Source organism: Pinus tabuliformis, chromosome 2_2, assembly GCF_031772625.1.
Source record: "Pinus tabuliformis cultivar Carrire ecotype Pingquan chromosome 2_2, CPIR1, whole genome shotgun sequence".
In the NCBI taxonomy this organism is placed as follows: Eukaryota; Viridiplantae; Streptophyta; class Pinopsida; order Pinales; family Pinaceae; genus Pinus; species Pinus tabuliformis.
Window position 1 is genome coordinate 396,191,511 of NC_142300.1, and position 10,300 is coordinate 396,201,810.

The window sequence follows — 10,300 nt, forward strand, 5'->3', positions numbered from 1 at the left end:
AGTGACAAACTTGTCCATTCAGACAAGAGCGAGTTTCACTGTCGCTAGGCTCGTTAAAACATAGCGACAGGTTTGCCCGAAGGGCAAATTATAGAACAAGCATATGTTATCCTCCTCAAGCTTCACAAAAATAAAGAGGTACTGGTCAGAAATGACTGGGAAAATTGGGAAGAAAACTTGAAGAAACTTTATTGGTAGCAAGTCGCTCTTGAACATGACACTTTCACTCCATCACTATGATTGAGTCGGGTTGGGTTATTCCGTTCACCAGTCATATTACCATTGGTCCACCATACCATCCACTTTTGGGGTTAACGCTACCAATCCATTTCAGTGTTGCCAATATGTTCAAGAGAAGTCGTTCAAAGAATTCACCTACCCAGCTTGTGTCTCATCCACTGCAATACCTTCACGCTTCATTCTTTCATGACCGCCACCGTGAACCTTGTATCATCAGATCGTTTTCACCTCTACGAAATCATTTTCTCCATTCCGTTTCATAGATGTGGGATCCATCAATGCCCTCCTACTATGGGTCACTTCTTGTTGACATCAGCTCATTATCCAAGAAGCCGACCTAGGAACAACCCTTTCAGTACTTTGAAGCTTGCATGCCTCAATGACAAGTTTCTCACTTCCAGCGACAGGTTTACATTAATGGCCTTCGACCGAAATACTTTGTGTGGTGTTCAACATCAACTCATGTATTCACACCACATGAATTGTACTATAGTACCTTGAGGGTCATCATTTTCATCGGTGATTCCTCTCGCGCCTATTAACAGCTTACATCATTGGCTGGTAATCAGGCAATGTCTTTCCATGTTCGATGTCAAAACATCTATTCACATGGATCGACTTGTACTTCGGGCGAAGATTGAACGAGTTTTGAAGACCCCAGATCTAGTTTCGTCCATCCAGGCTGTGATATATTCAGGAGAATAAAGACATCAAATGTACATCATTTCTACACAAATAATCATCCAAACTAAGGGATGATGGCTCTACCTGAATCGTCAGTCTGCACACAGACGGTTGTCTGTCCTATGTACATGAAAATGAATTTATCAAAGCTGAGCATGGGAATGCCCGCCTCAGCTAGATCATGAAAAATATTATGAAGATAATGTATTGTATTGTATCTTATTACATGTCACCTCCTAGTTCGAAAAACCTCGGATCCTCATTATAAAGCATTTCACCCGACATCAAAAGGATTTACGACCTCATGCTTTAGGGGGCAATTGTTATAGACATATTTGGGCACTGCAACCCCAATCATACATTTCCATAAACCAAGGGCTTCTAAGTCCCTAAAAGTGTTGTTTCGTACCCTAAAGGAGCAAGGTTAGCTGATTACATCATCTCCAAGAAGTTCTCCATGAAAAGCTACTCAGAACTGGTCAAAGCCGGACCATACAGACTGCCCAGTGCTAAAGGTACGATGCATCTCATCTGCCACATGCAAAAAGTGCGATGCATACTGGAAAGCCCTTCTATAGGGTGCGATGAGAGAGAGCAGACAAATGGCACAAGCAGTTTGCTAGGTGGAAACCCATAGAATCTTCTAGAAACTGCTCATTTGACACTTGTCTCTCTGAGTTCGCCCAGGGATGAGTAAGGGATCTAAAATCTCCACGTGGAACCAAGAACTATCAATGAAATGACACTAATCAAAATCCCAGAAGCTGACTCACTCTCCTATGAACATCTATATATGGATCCCTCATCCAAGAGATCTAAAGGCTGGAATTTTGTAATTTGCAAGGAAGTGTTGTTGTTTTCTCTTTGAAGACATTGTTGGGTGATCTTGCTTTGTATGAGGTGAAGAGGCTTTCATGCTGGGAGTATGGCGCTGGATTAGACCAAGTGGTTGTAATTCTCTCTTCTACTACTTATATCAATAAAGCTATTTGAGTTTTCCTCCATATTCTTGTATATCTCTGAATATTATGTTGATATATGCATTTGTATGGTCAATATATATCTTATCCTATGTTGTTTACAGTGATAGATCTCTATGCTTTGATGGTATTATGCTGCTTTGACTCTACAGGTGCTCTTTGAAGCAGGACAAGTAAGGAAGGAGTGGCGAGATTCTGTCAAAGGGGAAAGGAAACAAGCAAGGAGCCAAGCGAAAGACCGAGGTTGGTACTCTCTGCTTCTTTCTCGTCTATCTCTCGTAAAGGAAAACACAAGTAACTTTAGTTTGTTTGTTTCTAAGATAGCTACCCGTCTTAGTGGGACTAGTAGTTATGAATTGACACTAGTTTTCCCAATAACAATGACCACTCAAAAGGCAAAGGGAAAGAAGAAAGCTTTCTCACACCTCCTAATAGCCCTGAACATAAAAGGAAGGAATCTTTGATTAAATTATATGTTAAATTTGAATTACCAATATATGATGGAGAGCTGAATGCAGAGAAGCTAGATAATTGGATCAGACAAATTGATGTGTATTACAAAGTGCAAAGTATTGACTCAGACAAGACTAAGATTCAGCTAGCCAGCCTACGCCTAGGAGGCACTGCCTTGGTATGGTGGGAAGGCAAGACACAAGTTGACATGAAGAAACATGGTAAGTTTCTTTCTGTCTGGAGTGAATTTGTTTCTGCAATCAAAAAATAGTCATATCCACTAGCTTACATGCAGCAAGCCATGATGAGCTGGAAAACTCTTCGCCAATTGAAAGGGCAAAGTGTACAGGGTTACACTCAAGAATTTAGAAAGAGAGCTTTGATTCTAGGAATTTCATTAGACTCACCTAAGACTCTATTGAAGTACATAGGGGGTTTACACAACTACATGAGGCACACTATCCTCATGTTTACTCCCACTAGTATAGATGAGGTATCTGTTCAAGCTACGCATCTAGAAGCTAGAGGAAAGAATGGCAACCCAAAAGTTGGGGGATCATCCAAACCCATTGCAAGCAAGAATAAGGAGAAAAGAAAACAGAAATGGAAAGAAAGGAAGGCCAATACTGCACAAAAGACAAAGTCTTCATGCACTCACTGTAAAAAGGATGGGTATGATGATGAGCATTGTTGGATTCTACATCCGGAGCTGAGACCTAAGAAGTTCGAGGGCAAGAAGAAGAAAACTGTTGCAGCTATTCAAAAAGATTTGGGGTCGGACTCAAGAGATGAAACAACCATTGCAGCCACAGGTATAAGAGGTAAAAATTATGAAGCATCTACTAGTAATTCTACACAATCTATTAATGATGAAGAAAATGAGAGAAAAAGACATGAGCTTTTCCATATTCAAGTTGTTTCCAAACATCAAAAGATTGATACTTTGTTTGATAGTGGCTCACAAGTAAATTTAATTTCTGAAGAAATTGTAAAGAAGTTGGGATTACTAACTACACCTCACAAGAAACCATACCCATTAGGTTGGTTAAGTGATAAAGCACAACTACAAGTGACTAGACAATGTAAACTTAAGTTTTCTTTTGGGTCAACATTTGTAGATGAGGTTGAGTTAGATATAATTCCTCTAGATATATGTGGAATTGTTTTAGGAATTCCTTACTTGTATGATAGGAAATCTATTTTCTATAGAGCTGAGAACAAATATCTACTCGTTAAAGATGGAACCGAATACTTTGTAAGAGCTCATAAGCTCAAGAATAATTATACTCTCATAAACTCAGGGCAGATGAAACGAATTGTAAATTCATGCAAACAATTTTGACTGATGGTTGTAAAGGAAAAGAAACCTGGTAAAACCAATGTATATGAGGGCTATGATGCTAAACAATACGCTGATTTAGAAAAAGTTGTTTTAGAGTATGATATCTTGTTTTAAGAACCTAAAGGTCTACCACCCAAAAAGGAAATAGTGCATGATATTAATTTGCAACAAGATGCTCCATTGCCTAACATTGGGATGTACAGGTTTTCTGCTTTAAAGAATGCAGAAATCAAGAAGCAGGTGCAGGAGTTGCTCGAGAAGGGGTTCATCAGACCTAGCACATCACCATGTGGTTCACCAATTGTTTTGGTGAGAAAGAAAGATGGCTCATGGAGAATGTGCATTGATTACCGAGCACTAAATAAGATAACGATCAAAAATCATTATCCCCTTCCTCGCATAGATGATCTACTAGATCAGTTAAAGGAAGTTGTTTATTTTTCCAAGTTAGACTTGCATAGTGAATATCATCAGGTCAAAGTTGCAGAACAAGGTGCATGGAAGACTGCTTTCAAAACAAAGCAGGGATTGTATGAGTGGCTAGTTATGCCTTTTGGCTTAGCTAATGCTCCTGCTACTTTTATGAGAATAATGAATGATGTACTCAGACCTTTTCTTGATGATTTTGTTATTGTATATCTGGATGACATTCTTATATTTACAAAACATGGGAAGAACATTTAAAGCATGTTAAGCAAACACTAGATGTTTTGAAAAGAGAAAAACTTTATGTTAAACTCTCAAAATGTGAATTTGGCAAAACATCTTTGAATTATTTGGGACATATAGTAGGGGGTGGTGAATTGAAGATAGATCTCTCTAAATTTGCAGTCATTATAAATTGGCCTAAACCCAAATCTGCTACAGAAGTGAGAAGCTTCTTAGGAGCAGCACAATATTGGAGAAATTTCATTTCTAACTTTTCCTTAATTGCAGTGCCCTTACGTGCCTTGACAGGATTGAACAAGGTGTTTTAGTGGGGAGGCAAACAGCAAAAAGCCTTCGACACCTTGAAAGAAAAGATTAGTACAGCACCAATACTAGCACTACCAGATCTTCAAATACCATTTGAGATCCAAACAGATGCCAGTGACTATGCCATGGGAGCAGTGTTGATGCAACACAGTAAACCCATAAGTTATCATTCTAAGACATTTAATTCTGCAGTAGTTAAGTATCCAACATATGATAAAGAATTGTATGCATTAGTACAAAGTGTGAAAAAGTGGAATCATTACTTAATGGGCAAAGAGACAGTCATACATAGTGACCATCAACCACTTCAATATCTACACGCCCAAACTAAGTTGCAACAATCAAGACACTATAGTTGGTTGGGTTTCTACAACAGTTTCACTTAGTCATCAGATATAAAAGGGCATACACAATAAAGTTGCAGATATGTTGTCTAGACCTATTATGAATGCATCCACTATACTTAAGCATAATTCAGTACTGCATGAGAGCTACATTGAACAATATGCTCAAGATATAGATTTCAAAGATGTATATGCAACTTTAAGTCAAGGCAAACGAGTAGAAGAATTGGATTATCGCATTAAGGACCAACTCTTGTATCATTGTGGGAAGCTATGCATTCCGCAAACTGAAAGAGTAAAGATAATTCGGGAAGCACACACTTCTCTAATATCAGGTCACTTTGGGGTAAGTAAAACAGTTGCACAGCTGCAAAGATTTTGTTATTGGGCAAAAATGAATGAGACAATTTATAGATATGTAAGAGGGTGTACCATGTGTGCTAAAATCAAGCCCAACAATAGAAAATTAGGCTTGTACATTCCACTGCTAGTTCCTTCTCATCCTTGGGAAAGTATTTCCATGGACTTTGTTGGAGGACTGCCTAAATCTAGGAAAGGTCATGACTATTTATATGTTGTTGTGGATAGGTTCAGCAAAATGTGTATCTTGATACCTTGTAATAAACAGATTACAGTTGAACAAACTGCGAAGTTGTTCTTTCGGCATGTATGGGTTCATTTTGGATTACCCACTTCCATTGTATCTGATTGAGATACCTGATTTGTTGGGAAGTTTTGGTCGAGTCTGTGGGAACTGATGGACACCAAACTGAAGAAAAGCACAGCCTTTCATCCACAGATAGATGGTCAGACAGAAGTGGTCAACAGGATAGTGATCCAATTGCTCAGAGGCTATTGCAGCAAGCATCCCAAACTTTGGGATGAACATTTGTGTTATGTGCAGCATGGTTAGAACCGAGCAAAACATTCTTCTACACAGATATCTCCTTTTGAGATCTGTTTTGGTTTCACACCAAGGTCTCCCTTGGATTTTGTCTTTGGTAAAGACATAGCAGTTGATGGACATAGTGATGTGGACAAGACAACCAAGTTCATTGAACAAATCCAAGAGATTCACCAGGCAATACAGGAACAACTAGAAAAGAGCCAAGCCAAATACAAGGTAAGGCATGACAAGCATCGGATGGAGCATAGTTTCCAAGTTGGCGATCAAGTCTGGTTGTATGTCAGCAAAGACAGTGAAGGTAAAAAGCTAAAGCCAATAAGGTATGGACCTTTCAAGATACTTGAGAAAATTGGTGAGAATTCTTTCCGCCTTGATTTAACAGCTTACATGCACATCTACTCAGTCATTAATGTAGACAGCTTGAGACTATTTGAACCTTCATTAATTGAAGATCTCGAAGAGCAAAGTCAATTACCTTCTATTGATGATCTATTTCCTAAATATCTCAATGAATTGCAAGAAGACACAGTTTTGGACAGGAAGGTGAGGACGACGCGTAGGGGAGATGTTGAGTACCTCAGGATTGGACTCAAGGGTTCAAAGCCAAGCAGTGCAAAATGGATAGAGATTGGACAAGTGAGACAGTTATATCCTCACTTAGTTAATGCTTGAAAACCAACTTTTGGTGGTCCAAAAGCTTTTTTAGTGGGAAGGTTGTGATCCGAATGGGATCCTTAAACATTTCTCATGACTGTTTCAAAATTATGTCGAATCAAATCTTATGAATAACAAGTATCAGCAATGACCTCTGGACAATGGCAATTGTGGCCTACACAGAGCAACAAGGACCCTCTGTCAAAGTGTGCTGATTGTTGGCCCATGGAGACCACGCATGGACGCAAATTGGCAATCGGAAGCCCTGATCCAGAAACAGAGGTAGAGGCAAAGTGTTAATCATGTATCGCAGGACAAAACCCTCAGAGAAGGAAAGCCCCGAGTGCTCGATCACGAGGGAATAGGAAACCATGTGGAAAACGTCAAAAGGTGGGTCCCGCGCCCAAAACCGGTAGGATATCGCGTGCACTTCGAGCGGTAAGCGGGTTTGGCTGAGTTCAGCGTGATGCCATACACCGGGCAACGCGTGTCCAGTGGATGAGAGAGAAAACCACTTACATCGCGTGAGTAACGGTCGAGCAACTTACCCACGTGATATAGACGGAGACCGTAGGATCTGGAGGCTCCAGATCAATGGTAGAGAATTAACCCGATGGATGACTAGATTTGATGGGAAAATAGACTGAGGCACATATATATTAGAGGTCCGACATGACTGATGAGCTAGCAGAAGAATCAATTTCACGGGCAAATCCTGGAGTAACGGAAATAACGACCGTTCAAAAGAAAACTGACACTCAGTTCATAAGGTGACAAGTGGCCATGTCTCTATGCAGCATTACACAGTGATGACGCCGCAGAACAGGGGAATTCTAGCAGACAGAGGTAGGCGATCCAGAGAGCTAGGAAGAGGAAACGAACAATCAGGGAGCAGATTGGCTTTAAGCCATGAACAGACAAAGAACAGGGGGGAATAGAAGTAGAGAAGGAAGTGAATTGCAGAGAACAGAGAAGTTGAGCCGACCTACAGAGCAAAGGCAGCAAGACAGAACAGAGAGAGTCTAAGAGTCTGTGAACTCCAGAGAAGGCTTGAGAGGTTCAAGCAACTCCTCTATGTAGACTTGTCAGGTATTGAGTACCAAATTGGACTCGTACCACTGAGACCAGTCGAGGTCGAGATTTAGTGAGGGGGAGTCTGTGTACTCTAGAGGTTTGGGGGATCCAAGTACCACCCTACTAATCATCATCTATTAATTGAGACTCAAATTGAACTCCTTATTGTAAAATCTTTGCTTTAAGACACAACAGAAAAGGCCACCACTGAAGCTGGACCAGGAGACGTAGCCCAGGAGGATTGGATGAACTCCTTATTAAATTTGTTGTGTTCTGTATTTGCTTACTGTGTTTCTCTTAATGTTTCAAGTGTCTGTGTATTTCGCAATCTTATCGATCCGTTGCTTAAAATAACATAGACACACCCAAGCACATGAGTCTGTAATACCTTCATTAATCAACTGAGATCATTCACGAGTGATTTTCAGTTCAGCTGCCTAAAATTTTGCAACCTCATAATGGCTTTTTGCATATAAGCTAAAGGATAAAACTGTCTTTTAATTGTAGAAATAAATTCAACCCAAGTGATGGATATCTTACCATGGATTCTCATTTTCTCTTGAGTCTTTGCTTCCCACCAAACTAGTGCAACTCCTTCTAGCCTTAGTGAAGCCAACTGTATCTTTATGTCGTCTTCTTGAAGGTTCTGAATTCTGCAGTATACCTCCAACTGTCGAATCCAATTGTCCAACTTTTCTACATTCACCTCTCCATTGTACATGGGAAGTTCGAATTTTATGTCCAATTTCAGTAATGGAGTCTTTCCTTTTGGGGTTTTTGAATGAGTATGGAAAGTTTCAGTGGTGGTAGTGGAAGATGATGTCGTGTGAGATGGTGAAGATGATGAGGAAGATGATGAGGATGGTGGAGATGGAGGTGGCTTTCCACCATTCCCTTTGGAATCCTTCTTCTCATCTTTGTTGTCCTCTGAGCTTCCTTCTCCATGTGGAGGTTTATAACTCTCTCCAACCATTCTATTGTTCCTCTCTTCATAGAGGACTTTAACCATCTCAGTTAAAGTGATGAAAGCTTTCTTTAATTCTTCCTCTTCTGAAGGGGGACCTTCAGGCTCTCTTTCTCCAGACATAATGGTTGTGGATTCAGGCTCATAATTTGGGACTGCTTGTACCTCTTCAATCTCAGTTAAAGGAAAAACTTGAGGAGTTTCAAGTGCAGATGGAATTGGAAATTTGGGTGGTGGAGATTATGGCCTTGTGGCTCTCCTTATTCTAAGCATTACCTTAGGAGTTGCAACCAATAGCTTCCCTCATCCTTTTTCCAACTTTAACCTTGTAAGCATCACAATTTTGCAACCATTAAAACCCTAATTGCAAAAACTCAAGCAATCAAGAAATTCAACCTCCTCTGATAACAAATTGACACGTTTTTGTATGATTTGTTTTGTTGTGCTAATAGCAATTACAGATTTCTAAACATATGCTTTCTTATTGCTTCTTGTACTAGGGTTTCCCTAGTTGTTTATGCATACAATCAAGTAAATCTCCTTAAGTTTTAAAATGATATTCATGAGAAAAATAGCTTCAAAACAAACACTGAATAGCAGACATTTAAAATACAGCAAACCATCAAAGAGACACATTAACATAGTGTTTTGATGAAGGAGTTCACCCCTCCTCACTACATCTCCTTGGTCCATCTTCCATGGCTTGGGCCTCTATATTAGCTCAATGTGGAAAAATGATGTTTTAAAAATCTCTATGGCTCCTGATATCTACACCAATGTGTTTAGAATGTCCAAATTAGACAAGAACACCTCTTTCTGAGCTCAATTTGGTCAAAAATTGACTTCCCCTTGGGCTAAGTTAGTCTTTTCCTACATTTTCTCCTCTCTCGAATATCTCCAGTTAGCTCCACTAAATTTGGTGGAAGGCCCGAATTTGGGGTGACTGCCAAACTTACGCCAGACTAAACTGCAGTTAATTAATATTTAAATTGCGCTTAATTAATTTTAAAACAGATTATCACTAAACAAAACCATAACCTCCAGCGGTTTAATAGGCCTGGTCACATGTGATACTAACGTCGCATTAACCATTGTGGTTATGCTCCGTTGGAACTGTCGAAGCTGGCCGTTAGAGTTACATCCGTTGTGTTCACATGCTAACCGTCAGAGTAATGAATGTTGGAGCCACCAGGGTTAAATGACCGTTTGAGGTTACGAATATAACATTCACATGGGATATGTTGAACGGTCATGGAGTTTTGGTCTGAACCGTTTGATGTCACCCCACTGCATTCACATGTGAACCGTTGCAGTGCCAAATTGGATAGCCTCTGGAGTTATCTGACCATGGTGGTTTGTGGTATTTCGTACACATGGGGGGGAGGGCTGGCCGTGGGTTGGCCCTCCCCTAACTACCAACCTCTAAACTATTGCAACTTAAGTAAATGCGGAGAATGGTTAGGATAAGGACTACCCAGTAGCATAGTTGGTATGAAGCGCGGATGGTGTGTCAGAGGTCATGGGTTCGACCCCGACCTCCACCATAATATTTTTTTCCAACATATATATATCCAACCCGACCTTTGGGAGGTGCCACGTGGCGGCCTCCAGGCTTGCCACGTGGCATTCTTCCATCGGTCCAAAAATCCACCAATAAGGACGCGCCAACGAATCACCTGTACA